Source organism: Hemitrygon akajei, chromosome 4, assembly GCF_048418815.1.
Source record: "Hemitrygon akajei chromosome 4, sHemAka1.3, whole genome shotgun sequence".
In the NCBI taxonomy this organism is placed as follows: Eukaryota; Metazoa; Chordata; class Chondrichthyes; order Myliobatiformes; family Dasyatidae; genus Hemitrygon; species Hemitrygon akajei.
Window position 1 is genome coordinate 146620538 of NC_133127.1, and position 23984 is coordinate 146644521.

General features: G+C 40.2%; 1 protein-coding gene across 2 annotated transcripts in view; it reads left to right on the plus strand.

The window, feature by feature from the left end:
- LOC140726749 (PC3-like endoprotease variant B) overlaps window positions 1-23984 on the plus strand; it is a 753656-nt gene that overhangs the window by 933 nt on the left and 728739 nt on the right. The window contains exon 1 of one of the 2 annotated variants that reach the window (XM_073043531.1): window positions 16717-16855. The exons of the other annotated variant lie outside the window; for it this stretch is intronic. The gene's annotated coding sequence lies outside the window, so the exon portion shown is untranslated. Of the gene's footprint in view, window positions 1-16716; window positions 16856-23984 lie in introns of those variants that run through there. 2 annotated transcript variants of the gene reach the window in all.

The following is a 23984-nucleotide window of genomic DNA, read 5'->3' on the forward strand; positions in this document are numbered from 1 at the left end:
GGACAGGTAGCCTCCGCGCCTCTGACCTCCAGACTTGCAGATGTTGGGCCACCATCCTTGGGACTTGCTGACCTTTGGGCTTTAACCTCAGAAGCGACAATTAGGGGCTTTGAACCTCCAGAACTGTTGACTGACTAACCAATCCCAGGAAATGCCGAACTCAGTCCTCTGACACCAGGACTAGTCGATCTCAGGGATCACCAGCCCTTGTTCTCAGGGCCCCACAAACATCAGGGTTCATGCCTTGGACCTCCATTCTGACTGGTCTCTGACCTGGGATCTTTCCAATCTGAATTCCAGCCTCTGGCTCCTTCCCTTACCACTTCTTTTACTGCCCTGACTTCTCACTCCCCTCATTCCTATCCCTACCCTTAAACTGACCCCTAACTTCCCACGCAGTTCCCAGAAACCATCCCTACACTAGGTCTAATCCACGTACCCAATGCCCTTCACAGCTTAGTGCCATCTTGAATTGATACGGGATCTAAGTTTGGTTATGTGAGATGAGAGTGGGAGAATGGAATAAGCTGGACTGCTTTCACACAGAGCCAGAAGTGATGGTTTCCTTTTGTGCAATGATCATTCTTCGATGCTGACAGTGGTATGTCTGCAATATAACGCAAGCAAAAGCCTGTGATATTAAGAATCTGCGATCCTAGAACTTTTTAAGTCTTATAACTTTTGGTTAAGTAGAAATATGGAACTTCCCATGTATTATTACTAATGATTCAATAATTCTCCTGGGAAGTAATCAAATACAAATATAAATACTTTATTGTCACCAAACAATTGATACTAGAGCATACAATCATCACAGTGATATTTGATTCTGCGCTTTGCGCTCCCTAAGTACAAATCGAAGTAAATATAATAAAAATTTAAATTATAAATCATAATTAGAAAATAGAAAAGGGAAAGTACGGTAGTGCAAGTCAGGTCTGGATATTTGGAAGGTACGGCCCAGATCCGGGTCAGGATCCGTTCAACAGTCTTATAACAGTTGGAAAGAAGCTGTTCCCAAATCTGGCCGTAAGTTTCTTCATGCTCCTGAATCTTCTCCCGGAGGGAAGTGGGACAAAAAGTGTGTTGGCTGGGTGGGACTTATTCTTGATTATCCTGGCAGCACTGCTCCGACAGCATGTGGTGTAAAGTGAGTCCAAGGATGGAAGATTGGTTTGTGTGACGTGCTGGGCTAGGTTCACGATCTTCTGCAGCTTCTTCCGGTCTTGGACAGGACAACTTCCATACCATCCATTGCATGTGATCGAGCTGGCTGATAGGATGGGCTGACAAGTGATGATAGAACCAATTTAAGGACCTCATCCATTCGACATTTCCCTCATCAATGTTCTCTTCACATATGGGTCTGTCAATGATAGTAGTATTAGCAATACCTGCAAAATATTCTTTGAAGAAATCCCTCCACCATTTTTTGAACCACAAGCCCTGTGCTGTGAGAATGATTAAGTACAGGCATAGTAGCTCAAAATTAGAGATTCTTTGCAGCAGAATCCTATCATAGCTAATCACCTCATGGCTAGCATACTAGAACCATAGAACATTACAGCACAGAAACAGGCCTTTTGACCCTTCTTGGCTGTGCCGAAACATTTTTCTGCCTAGTCCCACTGACCTGCACCTGGACCATATCCCTCCATACCCCTCTCATCCATGTACCTGTCCAAGTTTTTCTTAAATGTTAAAAGTGAGCCTGCATTCACCACTTCATCTGGCAGCTCATTCCACACTCCCACCACTCTCTGTGTGAAGAAGCTCCCCCGAATGTTCCCTTTAAACTTTTCCCTTTTCACCCTTAACCCATATCCTCTGATTTTTTTCTCCCCTAGCCTCAGTGGAAAAAGCCTGCTTGCATTCACTCTATCTATACCCATCATAATTTTATACACCTCTATCAAATCTCCCCTCATTCTTCTACTCTCCAGGGAATAAAGTCCTAACCTATTCAACCTTTCTCTGTAACTCAGTTTCTCAAGTCCCAGCAACATCCTTGTAAACCTTCTCTGCACTCTTTCAACCTTATTAATATCCTTCCTGTAATTAGGTGACCAAAACTGCACACAATACTCCAAATTCGGCCTCACCAATGTCTTATACAACCTCACCATAACATTCCAACTCTTATACTCAAAACTTTGATTTATAAAAGCCAATGTATCAAAAGCTCCAACTAAGCATCAAAGAGTACAACAGTGTGCTGCCAACTAAACCAAGCATGGCTGAAAATGAGGTACCAACCAGATCAACTTACAACACAGCACTGAAAGCATTCTAAGCAAAAGCAACACACTAGAGACAGAGCTGAGTGAGATCACAACAAACAGATGAAGGCAACATTCACAGCCTTGCTATATCAAGTGGTGGATAATTGATAAAAGCTCTCTGTATGAGAATCCTTGAACTCCACGTCGTCAGAAATGAAAGAACCATTATTTCAGCAGGCTATATGAGCACAAAGGACTCAAACTATTGGGATGAGTGTTAGTTTTCTGGGAGTTTTATTTGTGAATTGTGAGGGCACAATAATTCATACCATTTGTAAATTCATCAGGATAAATCATGCTGAGTATGCAATTTGTGATGTTCGAGACAAGTTGTCTTATGCACAAGTACACGTATGCATAGTGTAATGAAAAACTTACTTGCAGCAGCATCACAATGCTGATTTGATGCCAATGCTCCTAAATTGGTCTTTGTTCCATTTAATAATAGTCAAAAATCAAGAAGAACTCCCCCTATGTATGTGATTTATTGAGATTCCCAAAGGCATAATGCTTCGCTTTACATTAATTGGGATGAGAGTGGGTGTTCATATTTGCTCCAGTTTCATCCCTGAATGCCACTGAGGTAATGCAAATGTGCTGTGCCTCAGGAAACAACAGTTCTAATTGAAAATGAGGACTTCAATGGTCTACGTTACCTTTCATATAATAGGGGTAAAAGAGTTGGAGAGGAGGAGGAAGAAAGCCAGAAAACTCCTCAGATTTATTCAAAAAGTTTTCAAAGTTCAAAGTAAATTTATTATCAAAGTACATATGTCACTGTATACTACCCTGATGATGGATGCTGCTGTGCCTCGACAGTGCTCCTTTTAGATGTGCTCAGTGATGGGTAAGACTTTAGCCACGATGGACTGAGCTTTTCCATTTAAGGACACTGCTGTTTCCATACCAGGCTGTGATGAAACCAGTCAGGATATTCTCCATTGGACATCCATAGATCTTTATCAAAATTTTAGATGACGTACCAAATCTTCGCAAATTTCTAAGATTCTTTGTAATGCAGCTAAGTCCCGCACCCCCAACAGATCCCCTGAAATGATACCGCCGAGGTATTTAAAGTTGCTTATCCCCTCCAGCTCGGATCCCCTGACGAGTACTAGCTCATTCCTCCTCCTGAAGTGAATAATCAATGCTCTGTTTTTTCTGACACCGAGTGAGAGGTTGTTGTTGTGGCAACATTCAGCTAGATTTTTAATCTCCCTCCTATATGTTGATTTGTCACCACATTTAATTCCGCCAATGACAGTTGTGTCATCAGCAAACTTAAATATGGCATTGGAGATGTACTTAGTCCCATGTTCTTAAGTGTAAAGTGACTAGAGCAAGGGGCTGAGCACACAGCCTTGTCTAAGGTCCGCAAATCTAGGAACAAATTGCTCAAGGAAGTGCTAAGAACTAGGTCTTGGAGCTTATTGATTAGTTTTGAGGGTAATACAGAGATGTCATCAATGAAGAGCATCCTGATGTATGCATCTTCATTGCCCAGTTTTCTGCATGGATTTCATTGTAAGTACTGGAAGGGGCTAATGGAAATCCAATACTCATTGTAGTCACATCAGATTTATCTTCTGATGTTAGAGGCAATGCCTCTAACATGTTTCAGGTTAGAATTTGGGTAACAAATCAAGTTCAATCAAGAGATAGGAGGTTGTGAACTTAGTCAAATCTATCTGTCCTGTTGTGTAGATAGCAGAGACGGATTTTCCAGGTTGCTTGATTCCAAAGAGTCCAAAGATCATGGACTGTACCCAGGTTTCATTGAGGGCTTCCCCCTGAAACCAGGTATGTTTCAGAACAGATTGGAATAATAGTCCATCAGTGTGCAATTTGTCTACAAGAATGGCAAAAGGATGTTTGCTCAACAGCTAAAATTTCAACACTAGACATAAAATATTCATAATGCAATTATTCAAATGCCCAATTCATTACAGAGCAGAGGTTACTTTGGAAAAAGTGTGTGAGAGTCATGAGCATCTCCTCATTATAACAGACACTACAAAAGCAAAGAAACTGGGAACATGTATTGGAGGTCTTTGTGGGAGGAGTGGGTGGCAGTATAGCCAATCCAACTGCACGTGTGCACACTTGTGAGGATTATTGGTCACTAACTTACCCTTTTGAGAAGGACAGAGAAGTTGAGAGTGGGAAGGGAAGAGATCAGAGACAAACTATATGAAAGTACAAGTAGAAATCAGCAGCAAATCTGGCAGAGAGGATAAATCATACAAAATGCTGGGGGAATCTAAAGTCAGGCCACATCTGGAGTGAGGAATAAACAGTCAAGTTTTGGACTAAGGCACTTCATCAGGACTGGAAAGGAAAGAATCAGAAAAGCCAAAATAAGAAAGTGGGGGAAGGGGAGGAGAACAAGCTGGCAGGTGATAGTTGAGACCAGGAAACAGGGAAGAGGGATGAAGTAAGAAGCTGGGTCTGCAGAACCTCTTACATTTATGATTTGCTGCCCCATTGTGAAGTTTCTTAGGTATCCCTACCCTGAAGAAATTTAAATCTTCTCTTCAAAGGGAGTTTAGTGAGACCCTCTCTCACTGATCTCCCTCTGTGATCTCTACTGCTCTCTGACTCTTTGACCATGTGCCCACCCAGACTCTCCACACTTCCTTTTGGTTTCCCTTCTCCTTCCCTACTTTCATGACTTACTGTCCTCTTCCAGTAGATTTCTTCTTCAGTCCTTCCTTCACCTATCACCTCCCAGCTTCTTACTTCATCTCCTCACTCGGTCTAAGCTGTCAGTTTATCCTATTTCCCTTCCCCAACATTCTTCTCCTGGCTTCTGCCTCCTTCCTTTCCAGTCCTGATAGATCTCAACCTGAAATGTCGACCGTTTATTCCCCTCTGTAGGTGCTGTCTGAATTGCTATGTTCCTCCAGCACTTTCTGTGTATTGCTTAAGATTTCCAGCATCTGCAGAATCTGTCTGGTTTAAGAGAGGACAAAAGATGTGCTCTCCACTGAACCACTACCACTCTTGTAAGCATGTGGTGATCTGCTAGAGGACAATTTATTGGAGAGTATAACACACTCAGAGTATTTTTAAACCATGATGCCACTATGTAGTCTGGATATTGGAAGTCTCAGCTTAAAATGCAATCTAAGGTATTGGGCACAAGAGGAAGTCACTGAGTGACACCTGTGACATTGGACATTATGTCTGCATAAGGATCATACCAAAACCTACTTCTAATACAGAATTATTACCATTGTTTGACACTAGACTCTGAATTCATGTTAAAATGAATTCATGCCTCTTCCTATATTAGACAGGTATGTCACTGAGTCACAAAATACTGGAGGAACTCAGTAGGCCAGGCAGAACCTCCAGCAATTTGTGCGTGTTGCTTTGGATTTTCGGCATCTGCAGATTTCCTCTTGTTTGTGTCATTGAGTCAACAAGTTATGGAGCACACAAAAAGACCTTTCATATAATTTGTCTAACACAACAGGGTACCTACCTGAGCTAATCATGTTTACCTGCATTTGGTGCATATCTCTCTAAAACTTTCCTATCCAGGAGCCTATAGCTTTCAGGGAGCTCATTCCATATACCTACCCCCTATATGAGTGGTGGGTATATGGAATATGCCTCAGGTGCCCTCTAAATCTTTTCTTCGCACCTTAAATCAATGTTCTCTAGTTTTAGCCTCATTTCCCAGGGGAAAAAATCAAGCAACCACCTTCAACGTGGGTTAGTTGTATCTTTTGATTCTGATTAATCTTTTCTTGCACTTCTCAGATTCACCTCATATTTCTCTACGGTACTGATTTGCTCCAGCGTTAACCTGAAACTATTGAATGCATTGGAGACAGCAATGTGATTATGTCCCAACAACAACCAGCCCATAATGTGTTGTAGAATTGGCTGTGCCCCAAGTCTAATTAAGCCTATAACCCTCCAAACCTTTTCAACCCATGTACCTGTTGAACTGGTTTTTGGAAATTATTATTGTACTTGCTTCAATACTTCCTCTGGCAGCTCATTTCACATACACAACATCTTTTGTGTAACAAGTATTGCCACTCAAGTTCTTATTAAATCTTTCCCCTCTCATCTTAAACCTATGCCCTTCAGTGCTTGATTCCTCAACTCAGGGAAAAGACTGAGTCCAATCAGCCTATCAGTTTATATGCCTCTCTCAGATCACATCCCAGTCTCAATGCTCCAAGAAATAAAGCCTCAGCCTGTCCAAACTCGCCCTATAACTCAGTCTCTTATCTTAATTCTTGGCAGTATCCTTGTAAATCTTGCTGCACACTTTCCAGTTTAAGAACTCTATCCTGCAGGAGGGTGAACAAAATTGAACATAATAATCAAAAACATAATATCACCTCCTAACTTTTATAATCAATGTCCTGACTGATGAAAGTCTTGTGTAAGCTTGTTGACTGAAATTAATTCAGACAGAACATAAAAAAAGCTCAAGTGTCACTGTTGTATTCGCAGTTAGTGTGATAGCTAGGATTTGTTTCTTATTGCATATCAATAATATCCACAAAATGTGATTTGCTTTTGCATTTTTTGTTGTCGTCGTTATTCCCAACCAATGGAAACCTATCCCGAACTGGATTTTCTTCCTTCTTAATCTTCCTCAGAATACAATAGAGATTTGTACTAATAAATGTCTCCAAAAGGTATTGACAGCTCTCTGTTATCTCCTGATATAATCAATCTTAAAACCTTTATCATGTCAGGTACCAATAGGCCATTAAATCTTAACAGTATCATAAGCTAAGACGATTCTATCTATACATTACTGCTTTCCAAACAATGGAACGGAATAGTGATGAGCTCTGGATCACATCGGTTAATTGTTTTTTGATCTCCCTAGCCCAGTGAGATAGAATTAATTTATGCAGTCTTCACTAAAAACATATATACTTTCAGAAAGGCAAGAGGCAATTTCAACTATGTCTCTTTGTAAAATATATGACAATCCCATGGTGTCACGTTACAAATCTTCATACCGTGATTTTGACTTGTTCCTGTCAGCATTTGAAAGGACACCCAACAAAGCTTGATGGAGTACTAATGGTGTAATTGGGACTAAGCCATTGACTTTAACTGTGGGCTTGAGTGAGGAAACAGCTGCAGGATGTCCTATAGATCAGCGATTCTCAACCGTCTTTTGTCCATGGCCCCCTTAGGAACTCCTCTCAGGTTCCAGGTTCCCTTTCAAACAAGGACACAACACAGATGGACAGAAAATCATTTATTATTGAACACCAAGAAAACTTGAACATTCTGACATACTGGACAAAACTTAAAAACAGACTGTATGAAATTAAACATCTATCAGGCCAAATACGATCCTTGAGCTTGGTGCTTTTCTGCAAGTTTCATGATGTCGGGCTCCAAATTAGACAATGACAGTCGGAGGTCACCTCTTCTTGCGATATTTTAAGGAAAGAAACAATGGTTTCCTTACAATCTACGAGGTTACTGTTTTTGCCCTGTAAGGTCTTGTTTAACAAATTAAGTTTCTGAAAGATATCTGCCAGATTAAATATGTCCGCCTTAGCATCAATGTCCCTTTCTCCATGCTCTTTATCAGACATGAAGGGAACTGTGGTGTCCCAAAGTGTAACAAAACGTAGAAGACACCCTTGGAAAGACACCTCACCTCAGTATGCAACAGCAGCATCTGGAAGTCTGCATCATTTTCTTCACACAGCTGCCGGAAAAGACGATCCTGAAGGGCATGGGATTTGATGAAGTTTACAGCCTTTATGAGAACTGAAAGCGAAAGATTGAGACGTCCTCCTAAGTTTTTAGCTGCTAGGTGCTCCCTGTGAATGACGCAATGAATAGTAAAGACAGAAATAATAACTCTTTTTAGATGGGCGATGAACCTTCTGTATCGACCAACCATAGAAGCGGCACCATCAGATGTAAAAGCAATTATATTCTCCATTGGAATATTGTTCTCGCTTAAGTAACTTTTGACTTCCTCAAAGATAGACAGTCCCTTAGTATCAATTTTAATCCTCCTGGCAAACAACATCTGTTCCATCAGTTTGTTTCCGTTCCAGAATCCCACATAAGGCATGAGAAGAGCATCGTTATCTTATAAAGTAGTTTCGTCTAATTGTAAAGAGAATTTCTTGGATTATAATGAACTGACCAATCTCTCTTCAATGTCCTGTGCCATCTCATCGATTCTTCTGGCAACAGTAGATTTAATTAAAGGAATTGCCTAAATTGTTTCTTTGGCACTCAAATTCATGACATCAGATATTATTATGGACACTGAAGGCAGGAGAAGAAACTCACCAACGTTGTAAGCATTTCCAGTTTTAGCTATCAGTTTACTAATTTTGTATGATGCAACAAGACTCTTCTCTAATTTCTGTGACGTTTCAGTAAGCATTTGTTTCAGCATTGGCCTTCTCTTGAAATTATCTTGAAGGTGTTTGAAGAAGTCTAAGTGTTTATCCTTCTTCTCTGGATGCAAAGTATCCAAAAGATTTTTCAATTTGCTTTGCATCGTGCTTTCATTTGACAATGTAGTCATGCAATTCAAGCAGCTGGGCGAAGCTGGGTTTTGCAGAGATACGATGAAACCATACGTCTCTACTTCCTGAGGAGACTGAGGTCCTTTAACATCTGCTGTAACGATGCTGAGGATGTTCTACGAGTCTGTGGTGGCCAGTGATATCATGTTTGCTGTTGTGTGTTGGGGCAGCAGGCTGAGGGTAGCAGACACCAACAGAATCAACAAACTCATTCGTAAGGCCAGTGATGTTGTGGGGGTGGAACTGGACTCTCTGACGGTGGTGTCTGAAAAGAGGATGCTGTCCAAGTTGCATGCTATCTTGGACAATGTCTCCCATCCACTCCATAATGTACTGGTTAGGCACAGGAGTACATTCAGCCAGAGACTCATTCCACTGTGATGCAACACTGAGCATCATAGGAAGTCATTCCTACCTGTGGCCATCAAACTTTACAACTCCTCCCTCAGAGTGTCAGACATCCTGAGCCAATAGGCTGGTCCTGGACCTATTTCCACTTGGCATAACTTACTTATTATTATTTAATTATTTATGGTTTTATATTGCTATATTTCTACACTATTCTTGGTTGGTGTGACTGTAACGAAACCCAATTTCCCTCGGGATCAATAAAGTATGTCTGTCTGTCTGTCTGTCTGTCTGTAAATTACCAGGGCCCCCATAAACACTTGGGGCTCCCCTTCTCACAGTTTTCAGTCGATGGGTTTGCCAGGAGCCCCAAGAGGGCCATATGGCCCCCGTTGAGAATGGCTGCTATAGAATTGCAGGGCCAAAGCAGTTTTAATCAAGTTAAATGACTGCATCAAATAGAAGTGGTGTGTAACATTACTCAACTAATTTCCCACACAGACGTTGAAGTGAAAACAGCATATGCTGACCCCAGTTCAGAATTCAAGTGATTACTTTATTGGCTGTACGGTGGCATGCGACAACCTAAAGTTTTGAAATGTGCAACATGAATAGGAATCTTATTTGGCACTACACCTTGTTCGTCAACATGCTTTCCACTACTAAGGCCCACTTCACCTATCCTAGCACTTCCTCGTTTGGCCCAGTGTCTACTTTTGCCAGCGTGTTAACTATGCTTAACTGATTTAAGTTAATTTAATATATCAATATTAATTATAATGAAGTTATCAAAAACCTTCAGTAATCTTTTTAATGAATGTTGATTCAGTCAAATCAATAGATCTAGATTACCTGCATTGCATGATGTAAAGCTTAGAGAGGAGGTACAAACTCTTCAGCTCAGTCCTAGACTCACTGGGAAGTCCAGGTGTGGAGCAAGAGATCAGACACACTTGCATCTGACCCTTGGTGCGTTCTGTACTAGACACAGTAGTGTGCAAGCGTGGAAGTTCAGAATGTAAAAGCACACATGCCACAGAGTACTGTTGGCTGCTAGCTCGATCTAATCCATGCTGCATACTCACTCAATGTTAAGTTTTTATGGCAATCTTAATTATTTCCGTGTAACCATTCTCAGATGCCTTTAACGCCACAGCTTTCAGCCACTTAGAGCACAATGGAATTTCAAATGCCGTGAGCAGCAAATGCATTCTGTTCAGCCCAACTCTGCACCTTTAGAAAAGGGTAGATTTTAAAAGCTAAATTCTCCCTACAATAATTTTAATGGCTCTCTGTACGATTTAGTATATGACCTTAGCTCATGGACACTGTGGGATTAATGGCCCTCCTCATTTTTACCTTTACAAATGCAAATTTTCACATTGTTCCAAATGCTTCATAGTTCACTGGAGTCTAACTATTAGAAAGGTCATATTTTGTTCTTCTTCAAAGTGCAGTGTTCCATAAATGAGCCTTAAAACATAGTAGGTAATTAAATATAAGCCAAGCATTAATTATCATTGGATGATTATAATAATGGGAACCATTTTGCTGGAAGTCAGTGCACTTTAGAAAGTAATTTGTGAATTGCAGAGTTAAGATGGCACTTCTCTAATTCTGTTAAACCATTGCCTGTGCTGGAGGAGGGTGAGGGTTTGTGATTGTGGAAGTTGGTGTTCATACAACACATATTCAGGCGTACATAAAAAACTGGTATGGAGACATCTGAGACAACTTCTATGGCAACTAATTTGGCATTATTCCCTCCAAGCTTGCAACATCTCAAGTCTCATGCAGGCCGTGTGCCAGATCAGATATTCGTATACCAAAGGAGTCTCTTTGGGACAGATAGTGCCGTCTCACACATGCAGGTGCAATGTCTGCATCAGGGACTACTGGAGGGCTGCCTAGCTACCTGAGGATGCTCACAATCAGGATACTTCTTGACCAGTGCTGAGCTGTACAAAGCGTTGGTACAAAACGTCCCAGGATGACCAATACCAGAGGACATGCGTTTAAGGTGAATGGAGGGAATTTTAAGGGAGGTTCAAAGAACGTTTTTTTAACACAGAGAGGTGGGTGCCTGGAATGCACTGCCCAGCTAGTGGTAGAGGCTGATACATTAGGGACATTTAAGAGACTCTCAGATAGGCACATGGATGCAAGGAAAATGGAGGATTATGGTTGTGTAGGAGGGAAGGGCTAGAACAATCATGGGTCAGTACAACATTGTGGCCAAAGGGCTGGCAATGTACTGTTCTGTGTTCGATATTCTAAACACCCAAGGTGCATGCTGCAGGAAGTGTGGAGGAGTTCGGTGGCACAGCAAGTGGAGCCATTATCTCACTGCGCCAGAGAGCTGATTTTATGTGCCTGAACCCATTCTGAGGCAGTGGCTCTACCATGCCACCTGCAGCTGGGCCTCCTGGAGGCGCTGTTGCTGGTCACCTTGAATATTTGTGCCTATGCTGACTATTCCAAAACCAGATGAAATGTAGACTTCTGCAACAGAGTTAAGTGACAAAGGCCATATTAACACCATTGTAAGTGTTGCTGTAATTATCAGCCCTGCCCTCCCATGTGATGCATGTACTCAGCCTGGCCCTGAAAGTCAATGCATTGGCAGGGAGGAGAGCTTCCCTCCGAATAGTCAGTTCCCTTCACTCCCTCCAAGCCTATGGGCTGCTGTACATTGACATGTCTTCCTGTCACCAGTAAACACTATTTACATTTGGTCTATTACGTTTTCAGCAGTTTAAAGGCAGTGCTGTCTTCTAATACTTTAAAATCCAGGTTTGCCAATTACTGCTAATAAATTCCATGTCACAGTAAATCAGAAAAAAAGTCTCCGAAATCTGGAAGTGGGAAGAATGTTTATTATTTTTTCCTTACCTGAGACCACGTTGGACTATTAATGCGCATTGCAATGTCAGGGTGATAATACTCTGCAATCATTTCAACTAAGTGATTCACAGAATGGACAATAATGCACCATTTTTAGCGCATGTTTTGAAAGAGAACGACAGCAGATATTCTTCAGAATTTTAAATATTGTACTTTGTAATACAATGATATTATAGCAACATTCTTAAAACAGTGTGTAATCAATTCAGTGATATAGTAGTCTAAGTGTGTTTTGTAAACATGATAAACTGTTGACACATTACTTCTGGAATTGCTGAATAGGTTAAATTGCGCAAATAATTTTGAATTGCCATTTAACTTAATTATGTTGGTATATGCCTTGCTTATTTCCTCAGGTTTTAGTGAACATAGAACATAGAACGTTACAACATTGTACAGGCCCTTTGGCCCACAATGTTTTGCCAACCTTTTAACCTACTCTAGGATCAATCTATCCATTCCTTTCTACTGTACATACCCCTCCATTTTTTCTATCATTCATGTGTTAATCTGAGAGTTTCTGAAATGCCCTAATATATCTGCCTCTACCATCACCATTGGTGGGATGGTCCATGCACCCACAATTCTTAAAAAGAAACTTACCTCCACCGTTCCCCTTATACTTCCCTCCTATTTGGGAAATAAAGGCTTTGGCTATCCACTCTATCTACATCTCTTGTCAGCTCTATAAAGTCACTTTTTATTTTCTTTCACTCCAAAGAGAAAAGTCCTAGCTCATTAACCTCTCTTCACAAGCCATACTGTCTAGTCTAGGCAACAGCCTGGTACATCTCCTCTGCATCCTCTATAAAACTTCCACATCCTTCCTATACTGAGGCAACCAGAACTGCAGACAATATTCCTAGTGTGGTCTAACCAGGGTTTTATAGAGCTGTAATATTATCTCATGGCTCTTGAACTCAATCCGATGACTAATGAGGTCAACACACCATATGCCTTCTTAACAACCCTATCAATTTGCACAACAGATTGAGGAAACTATGGGCTTGGAGTCTAAAATCCCTCTGTTCCTCCACACTGCTACGAATGTTACAATTAAACCTGTATTCTGTCTTCAAATTCAAACTTCCAAAATGAATCACTTCACACTTTTCTACAGCTGAAATCCATCTGCCACTTCTCGGCCCAGCTCTGCATCTTGTCAATATCCCACTATAATCCACCACAACCCTCCACACGACCTACAACTCCACCTATCGTTGTGCCACCTGCAAACCCTCTAACCCACCCTTCCTTTATCTCATCCAAGTCATTTATGAAAATCAAAAGGGTAGCAGTTCCAGAGCAGAACTCTGTGGAACGTCACTGGTCACAAACCTTTAGGCAGAATACTCTCCGACTACTGCCACATGCTGCCTTCTATGAGCAAACTAGTTCTGAATCCACACAGCCAAGTTCCCCTGGATCCCATGCTTCCTGACTGTCTGAATGAGCCTGCTGTAGGGAACCTGGTCAAACGTCTTACTAAAATCCATATGCACCACATCTACTGCTCTACCTTCATCAATGTGCTTTGCCACAAAGGAATTAGCCAGGCTTATGAGGCATGACCTGCCCTTCTCAAAGCTATGCTGAGTATTCCTAATCAGACTGTGGTTCTCCAACTAGACATAGAACACTGCATCTAAAAATCCTCTCCAATAATTTGCCTAGAGTGAAGTCGAACATAAAAAAATATAATCAAGTTACATTCACATTTTCTTATATGTCTATATTTTGCTACTAAAATGAAAAAGAAACAAAATGAAAATACTCAATAAATCAAAAGATTTAAATCTACTAAAAGAACACATCAGTCTTAATCACAAGAGGAATTGAAAGGAGTTTGCTTCCAGTGTAGACAGGGAATGGGCAGACAATAATGATGTTTAAGAAAAAACACCCCACCTACCACAGACATCTTTTCTTCTCTCCTCTTTCATTAGACAAAAGATTAAAAAAGCCTGAAGGCATGTATCACCAGGCTCAAACACAGCTTCTATCCCACTGTTATCAGACACTTGAATAGAACTCTTGAATGATAAGATGAACAATCTACCTCGTTACGATCAAAAACAACTTATAAAAACTTTATTATAAACAACTTTGTTGTTTACCTGCCTTGCATTTTTTTCTGTGGGTTTTACACTTATTTCTGCCTTGATATTGTTTTACTTTGTACTACCTCAGTGAAATATGCAATGGTGGTCAGGATGCTGTTTATTGACTATTGATCAGAGTTTATCACAGTCCTGATCGAAAAGCTACTAAACCTGGGCCTCTGTACCTCTCTCTGCAACTGGGTCTTCAACCATTGTTGGCAGTATCTCAGATGGTGACGAGAGGACATACAGGTGTGAGATATAGCTAGGTGAGTAGTGTTGTAGCAACAACCTTGCACTCAATGTTGGTAAGACCAACGGGTTGATTGTGGACATCAGAAAGTGTAGAACAATGGAACACAAAGAGAAGAGGAAACAAAAGTGGAGGGAGTGAGCAATTTCTACTACATGAGTGTCAGTATTTCTGAAGACCTGACCTGGCTGCAAAACATATTGATGCAGCTATAAAGGAAGCAGGACAGCAGCTATGTTTCATCATGAGTTTCAAGAGATTTGGTTTGTCACCTAAAACACTCAGAAACTTCTACAGATGTACTTTTGAGAGCATTCTGACTGGCTGCATTACCATCTGGTTTTAGGGCACCACTACACAGGATCAACGTAAATTGCAGAAAGTTATAAAATCAGTCAGCTTCATCATGGCTATTAGCCTTCGTCGTATCCAAGACATCTTCAAGGATGGGTGCCTCAGGAAAACAGCGTTCCTCATTAAGGACCCCCACCACCGCCCTCTTCTCATTGTTACCATCAGGAAGGAGGTACAGAAACCTGAAGGCACACACTCAGTGAATCAGATCATCCAATTTCTAAATGAACACTGAACCCATGAACAGTACCTCACCACTTCTTTTTATTTATTTCTGTTTTTAACTTAACTACAATATACACATGAAAATAATTACAATAATTCATATTTTTCTATATTTATCTCTACAGTGCTGCTGCAAAGTTAACAAATTTCACAACATATGCCTTTAATATTAAAACCTGTTTCTCATTCTGATCAGCATGCAAGTCAGACTTGTCATTGTATCTTGGTACATGTAACATGAATATATCAATACCGAATATCTATAAAGGAAATACTTTCAGAACTTGCCATGCCCAGTGATAGAATCATACCACATGGAAACAGGCACTTCAACTCACCAGGTTAGTGCAAACCATTAAGCTGACATTGATTTACACTCATTCTTTTTTATTTCCTGAACCTTCCCATCATCTCCATTTAGACCACCAACCACCAAGGATAATTTATAATAGCCAATTAACTTCTCACTGCATATGTATCTGGAATGTGAGAGGAAACAGGAGCAACTGGGGGGACACCTAATTGACCACAGGGAGAACATGCAAAGTCTACACAAAGCAGCACTGGAGATCAGGCTGAGCCCAGCTCACTAAGTCTGGCTGACAATAGCTCTACTAACAGTGATGTCATGCAACTCTATATGTTAAAAGTAATAAGGTCGGACTTAACGGAATTGCTTGATGAATTAACAGGGAAGAGTAAGAAGGGTATTATGCATGATGTGTTTATGAACACTCAAAACACATTTTGTCAAAGGATTGCATTAAACTCATTATTATACTCATTAGCACAATTAAAATTCATGTAACTAAAGGAGAAATGGCAGTGTAGAAATAAATTAGGGACAGAAAGGCGGACAGTTGTTCTTCAGCCCAGAAGGCAGTATAGAAGGAATTATCATATTGATGTAAATTAATGAATATACAGGGTAGAATTTCATAGAACATAGATAGTTTGGGAAATTAGTGTAAAAAGAGGAGGATTGCAATAGTTTTTCAAAGGAAATGAGATCCTGAAAAAGAAAAAGGAAAACAAATAGAATAAGAATTATAATTGTAGAGAGTATAGCAATTAGAAACTAAACTAATGAATCCCAACTAAACAGGGTCTGGCAAGAAGCTAGAATATAAACAACTTTTGAAGGTGACAGGACAGTTAAGCAGGCCATTGAAAGAAAATGCATTGGTTAGAAACTTATATTTAGAAAGCCGCATTGCACAATACACACAATATGTTGCATTCTATCTCCTGCATTCATGTCATTGATGGAATTTTGCAGCATGTTGGGCAGTGACAGCCAAGAATGACTTCTGGGCAGTTGTTGGTGATTTACCTAATTAATTATAACGACACAGAGTGACAAAACCATTGATTAAATCTAACTGGAGTTCAGTCTCCATATTTTGACAACTGCTCTTTAAGAAAGATACCAAGGCCCTTAATAAAGATTCATAGTTATGCCAGTGATGATATTATCCAGTTTAATACAAAAGCCGGCATGGGGTTTTGATTACCGTAGTTATCGTTCAATAATGCAATGCAGTTAGGTTTCACTGAGCATTAGCTTCCTGTGTCTCCACATTCTTTTCAAATTTGCTTTCTCCAACCACTCCCATCCCACATCTATCCACACAGCTTGTCCTACAGCTTATTTCCCGCTGAAGGCTGCTAGTCAACCCACAGTTTCCATTTTGATGGTATGAGAAGCCGATCGTTAAACACACTATGTACAATTCTACTTTGCAACCAAATTGCACAGAGCTCTGAATGACCAAAACTTGGAGAACTACACAATTAGCCACTCTCCAGATTACAGATAAAACTTCCTTCCTTAAACACTTGGTAAGTAATGCTAAATATGCTATATGGCTCTATTCTGCTTAAACAATTAAATTTGGAAGTGGAATAGACACTACTATGAAATTAGGCAGAGATGATTCTGGAGACAAGTAAGAGCACTTCAGAGAGTCGAAGGAACTAAGAAGATTTGTCTCTGAAGAATGAGCCAGAGTAGGTAGCAAATGAGGAAGAGAGCATAAGGTGTAAAGTTTCAAATTGTCGAAAGAGCGAGGAAAATAATGTAATAAAAAAGAGCCCATGTTAAATAGAATGTAACACAGTGGAAGCAATTAGAAATTTCCTGGATGTCTCAATGCACAGGAAAATGAATGCAAATTATTTAAGAAAGTGGCCAGAGTTGAACACAAAACTTTATCAGCCACCAGCCAGTCTAGGTCTGCATAAATATAGAAACATAGGAATGTTTTGATGTGACTAGATAATTCTTTTAAAAACATATTGTGGAATGCAATAGGAAACCAATGGTAAAAAAGCACACAAAGCTGGAAAGAGAAGGAAGGAAATAATTTATGGGTAGATGCGAGATGCAAAGGTCTTATTATAGCTACTAGAGAAATGGTTAATCCCAAGAACTGAACTGTGCGGAGACATCAAAGTAGCTCTCACAGCCTTTACTGAGCTTTAACTTGACAAGCTAGTTTTCTTAAAGTGAAAAAAGATTTTCTCTAAAATCCAGCTAGTCTCCTGTATTTTGGAGCTGCTACATAATCAATGGTCTCAGGTGGGTAGCAGTACATTAAATACAAGAAGGATCAATCTGAGCACTGCATATACAAATAAGAAGCTTAGTGAGTCCAAACCATACAAAGCAAATCAAAAATTAATGGTAATGGAGAAAGGACTAACGTCAAGCACAACACTAAAATCTGGGTAAGCTGCCATTGTATATTTACTTTTGGATCTGCAAGATTTCTGTAAAAACACATGAAAACAGTACATTTCCATTCATTTTGGTGTGTCGATTCTAAAGCAAATTTCTAGATTCAAATATTTGAGAAACTTTACGATTTATACCCCTGCCTAATGCTATTCCTTCAATTTAAAAGATATTTTGTTTAAATCTTACTAGTCTATAGGTAGTTGTGCTATTAATTCACTAACTAGGTTATCTGATTAACAATAACTTTTATTCCTCTGATACTCTGTCACAGATTAACATAACTAAAATTTGCAAGGTCATTTGCACTAACCCTCTCGGTGCCATAGATATCCTGCTCCCAGTAAAGGAGGGCAAGTCACTGGGTATATTTAAGTTAGAGGTTGATAGGTTCTTGATTAGCGTCTAAGGTTACAGGGAGAAGGCAGGAGAGTGGGATTGAGTGGTATAGTAAGTAAGCCATGATGGAAAGGCAGAGTTGACTCAATTCTCTTGCCTTTTCCTTGTAGCTTCTCATGCCCTAACATCAAGAATATATCAACCTCTGCCTTAAATACACCCAATGATTTGGTGTTCACAGCCGCAGGTGGCAACAAATTCCATAGATTCACCACCCTCTGCCTAATGAAATTCCTCCTTATTTCAGTTCTAAATGTATGTTCCTCTATTCTGAGGCTGTGCCCTCTGGTCCTAGACTCCCCCACTATAGCAAACGTTCTCTCCACATCCATTCTATTAGGCCTTTCAATGTTCGATAGGTTTCACTGAGATTCCCCCTCATTCTTCGAAATTCAAATGAATATAGACCCAAAGTAATCAAATGCTCCTCATATGATATACCTTTCATTCCTGGAGTCATTCTTGTGAACTTCCTTTGAAACATCTTCAAAGTCAGCACATCCATTTTTTGATAAGGGACCCAAAACTGTTCACAATGCTCCAAGTGAGGCCTTGCCAGTGCCTTATAACACCTCAGCATTACATCCTTGCTTTTATATTCTAATCCTCTTGAAAGGAGTACTAACATTGCATTCGCCTTCCTCACCACTGATTCAACCTGCAAGTTAACCTTTAGAGAATCCTGAACAAGGACTCCCAAATCCCTTTGTACCTCTGATTGTTGAATATTCTCCCTATTAAGAAATAGTCTACAGTGTTACACCATCGACAAAAGTGCATACTATATACTTTCTGATACTGTATTCCATCTGCCACTTCTTTGCCCATTCTTCTAAACTGTCTTCTGCAGCTTTCCTGCTTCCTCAGTTGCTCCTCCACCTATCTTCATATTGTCCACAATCTTGGCCATAAAACCATCAATTCTGTTATCCAAATCATTCACCTATATCATAAACAGAGCAGTCCCTACATAGACCCTTATGGACAACCATTAGTCACCAGCTGCCAACAAGAAAAGGATCCCTTTATTCAAAATCTTTGCCTCCAGCCAATCAGCTAGTGCTCTATCCATACATATCTTTTCTAAATACCACAGGTTCTTACTTTGCTAAGTAGCCTCAAACTTACAGCATACAGTCAAGACTGATACAAAATACTGATTCATTTTGTCCACCATTTTCTTGACCCCATTACTACCTCACCAGTGTAATTTTCCAGTGGTCCAATATCTACTCTCACCTTTTTTTACTCTATATTTTTGAAACATATTTTGATATCCTTTTTGATATTATTGGCTAGCTCACCTTTATATTTCATCTTTTCCCTCTTTATAGCTTTTTTAGTTACTTTTTGTTGTTTTTAAAATCTTCCCAATTCCCTAACTTCCCACTACTTTTTTTCCTCTGGTATATTCCCTCTTTTTGCTTTTATGTTTGGTTTTAACTTCCCCTGTCAGTCTCAATTGCATCAACCTGCCTTTAGAATCCATCTTCTTCTTTGGGATATATCTATCTTGTAGCTTCCAATTTGTTCCTAGAAACTTCAGTCCTTGCTGTTTTACCGTCATCCCTGCTCGTGTTCCCTTCCAATTATCTTTGGCCAGCTCCTCTCCCATGCCTCTGTAATTCCCTTTACTCCACTGTAATACTGATACAATTGATTTTAGCTTCTCTGTCTAAAATTGCAGGGTGAATACTATTATATTATGGCCACCGAAAGGTTCTTTTACCTTACACTTCCTAATTAAATCTAGTTCATTATACAACACCCATTACAGAATAGCTGATCCCCTAGTAGGCTCAAGCATAAGGCTCCAGCAAAGCTATCTTGTATGCATTCTACAAATTCTCTTTCTTGGGATGCAAAATCAGGACCAACCTGATTTTCCCAATCTACCTGCATATTGAAATCCACCATGACTATTGTAACATTGCCCTTTTGACATGCATTTTCTATCTCCCACTATAATAAGTTACCCACATCCTGGCTATTGTTCAGAGGCCTGTAAATACTGCCCATTGGGTTCTTTTTACCCTTGCAGTTTCTTACCTCTACCCACAATGATTCTACATCTTTCGATCCTATGTCTCCCCTTTCTAAGGAATTGATTAGTAAGCGTCAAAGGTTATGGGGAAATGGCAGGAGAATGAGATTGAGAGAGTTAATAAATCAGCATTATGAATGGCAGAGCAGAATCGATGGGCTAAAAGGCCTAATTTTATCCTAATAATTAAGAGCCTATCAACCGCCACCTTAAAATATGCTATCACTTGGCTTCCATAGCTGTCGTGGTCATGACTTACACAGACTCACCACCCTTTGGCTAAAGAAGTTCCTCCTCTTCTCTGCTCTAAAGGGATGTCCTACTATTCTGAGGCTGTGCTCTCTGATTCTAGTCTCATCTGCTGTAGGAAACACCCTCTTCACGTCCACTCTATCTAGGCCTTTCAATATTCTTCTAACCTAAAGCAGCATAAACACATCATCCAACATAATACTCTTCCAGAATCTAATACCACTCTGAACATTGGTGGAATTATAGCCATAACCATCCATCATAATTCCCAGCTTGATGGACATGCCCTGACATCTGAATTTATTAATGCCCTCATACGACCAATAATTTCTGTCCGCTGATTCACCCTCCTTATCCTTGATGATGAATGTAGTCCTACACTGCCAGAAAATTAGCCCTAAGCAGAAAATCTAGTGCTAATAATTCATGGCTTAGTGATTTCCATGAAGAATTGCAACACAGCCATACACCCACTATCAAACCTTAGAAACATTACAAGACACTCAAAGTCTTGGAGAAAGAAGGCAGACAGCTTTGACAAATGACAAAGTTGGAGGCAGGGCTTTGCTATCTATCAAATTTTCCAGAGAAGTTTTTTTTAGGTATTGTTTTCTCTTTACTGCAATGATGAGTCATTCTACCTGCCAATGTCCTGCAATCAGTTAAATCTTAGAAAGATCAAGGCAGTACACTTTTTTTCTAAATCATGAAAGAAAAAAGAAAATTCAGGTATTAGAAATCTGAACCAAAAACACACTGAATGCTACAAATACTTAGACTCAAAATCAGATTTATCATCATTGACATGAAGTGTAATATGGGGTTTTGCATCAGCAGCACAGTGCAAAGATATGAACATTACAGAGGTGAATAAATAGTGCAAAAAAGGGAATAATGAGGTAGTGTTTGTGGGTTCAAGAACCGTTCAAAAATCTGATGGCCAAGGGAAAGAAGCTGTCCCTAAATCATTGAGTTTGGAGCTTCAGACACTTGTACCTCCTTCCTGATGGCAGTAACAAGAAGGAGGTATGTCTCAGATGTTGAGGGTCCTTAGTGATGGATGCTGACACCTTGACGCATCGCCTCTTGAAGATGTTCCTCAGTATTTGGCAGGGTTGTACCCATGATGGAACTAACTGAGTCTATAACCCTCAGCCGCTTCTTGTGATCCTACACCTTGGAGTCTCCATACCAGCCCACGTTGTAACCAGTCAGAATGTTCTCCACCGCACATCTATAGAAATTTGCAAGAGAGTTTGGTGATATACTTAATCTAACAAATTAGAACCACTGGGGTGTCTTCTTTGTGATTATATCAATGTGTGGGGCCAGGATAGACCGCTGAGTTATTAATGCACAGGAACTTGAAAGAGCTTGCTGTTCTCCCCTTGATGAGGGCTTGTGTGTCTTCTCCTGACTTCTCTTTCCAGAAGTCTACAGTTGATTCACCAAAGACTTTTACAGACTTCTATAGATGTACAATGGAGAACAGTCTGACTGGTTGCAACACAGCCTGGTATGGAGGCTTCAATTAACCAGATCACAAGAGGCTGCCAATGGTTCTAGACTGATGCTGAGCCTGATGTTGTTGCTTTGACTCCACTCAACCAACTGATTTATCTCACTCCTGTATGCCTCCTCATCGTCATGTGAGATTTCACCAACAGCAGTGGAATCATCTGTAAATTTATAGATTGGGGCTAAGCTGTACCTAGCCACACAGTTACGGATGTAGAAAGAATAGAGCAGTGGGTTAAGCCCACATCCCTGAGGGCACCTATGTTCATTGTCAAAGATGAGGAGTATTATTACCCATCTGCATTCACTGTAGTCTCTTCATAAGCAAATTAAGGATCCAGTTACAAAGGCCAGGTTTTGAAGCTTGGTTATTAGAACTGAGGGAATAATTGTGTTGAATGATGAGCTGTAGTTGATAAAAAGTAGCCTGACTGACATGTATCTTGTACTGTAGTTGTCTAAGTGTTTCAAAGTAGATTAGAAAACCAATGAGACTGCATCTGCTGTAGACCTGTTCTGGTGGTAGATGAGCAGGACCTGGTTCTTGTTCAGGCCGGGATTAATTCAAGTTCAAGTTTATTGTCATCTGACTGAACACGTATACAAAAAACAAATCAATGTTTCTCCACTATTCTACCCACAACCAATCTCTCAAATGACTTTATTATAGTCAGTAAGAATGTTACCAAGCAATTACCATTGTGGCAGCTCACCTTGCTCTTCTTGGGCATCAGAATAATTGCTGCCTTTTGATTAGATGGAAACTACCAAATGCAAAAGTGAAGGGTTGAAGATATCCATAGGTACTGCAGGTCAATATAGGTTTTCAGTCCCTGGCCAGATACACTGATGGGACCTGACACATCATAAGGATTCAGCATCTTGAAGGATGTTCCAACAAAGGCTTGTGAAAAAGAGATTACAATGTCATCAGATGTTGCACTGGTATAGTGTTGTTCTCCCTTTCAAAGTGTGCATAAAATATGTTGACCTCATTGGGGAGTGAGGCATCACTGCCATATATGCTGTTGGCTTTTCCTTACAGGCAGTAATGGTATTCAAATCCTGCATAGCTTTATGCATTCAATTTTGTCTCTAGCTTCACTTGGAATTGTCTTTTCATTCTCACTATGGCCTTCTGTAGGTCACATCTAGATTTCTTGTAAAGTTCTAGATCACCAGTCTTGAACATACAGGTCTAGCCCTGGTCAGAACACTTGTTCTGAAAGATTATTCAAAGACATACACTTGTCCACACTGATATTGATGGCATCATTGATGGCTGTAGTGTATTCATTCAGATCCAAAGATGATTCCCTGAATATGATCCACTCCATCTATTCAAAGTAATCCTGTAAACGGTCCTCCACTTCCCTTAACCATACATTAACCACTCTCACCACTGGTATTGCAGTCCTTAGTCTCTGCTTATATGCTGGGAATGGAAGTACAGCTAGGTGATCGGACTTGCCAAAGTGCAAGTGTAGTGCAAGTGCAAGTGCATGACTGGTGTTCTTGTTGGTGATGTAACAGAGTTTGAGTGTGTTGGCTCCTCTGTTTATGCAGGTGAGTTGTTGGTGGTGGTTCATCAGAGTCTTATACCAAGCCAGTCAAGCAGTATCTGTTCAATCTGAAAACTATCTAAAATGTTTAATTTCTAGTCTGGCTCCTTGATAATCCCCGCGTTTATTTCTATAGGCAGCAGTGCCATCAGCTGCCAATGATTAAACCTGCTCCTTTCACTATCTCTTTTTCCTTTCCTTTAAAATCTATCGCTTTGCACAATCTTTTGGTTTCATAGTTGAAGCACGCAAAAATTTTGTTGCTAATACTCAGTTGAAGCACTTTGGGACATTTTGCTGTATTAAAGTTGGGGGTAAGTACAAACTATGTGGTATGTGTTGTGTGTATACTGTGAGTTTCTGAAGGGAATGACCTGTTGTGCACCAATAATACCTTAATATGACCTGCAATCACGCCAACAGTGAACCAGAATTTATTAAATTCCTACAAGCGAATGT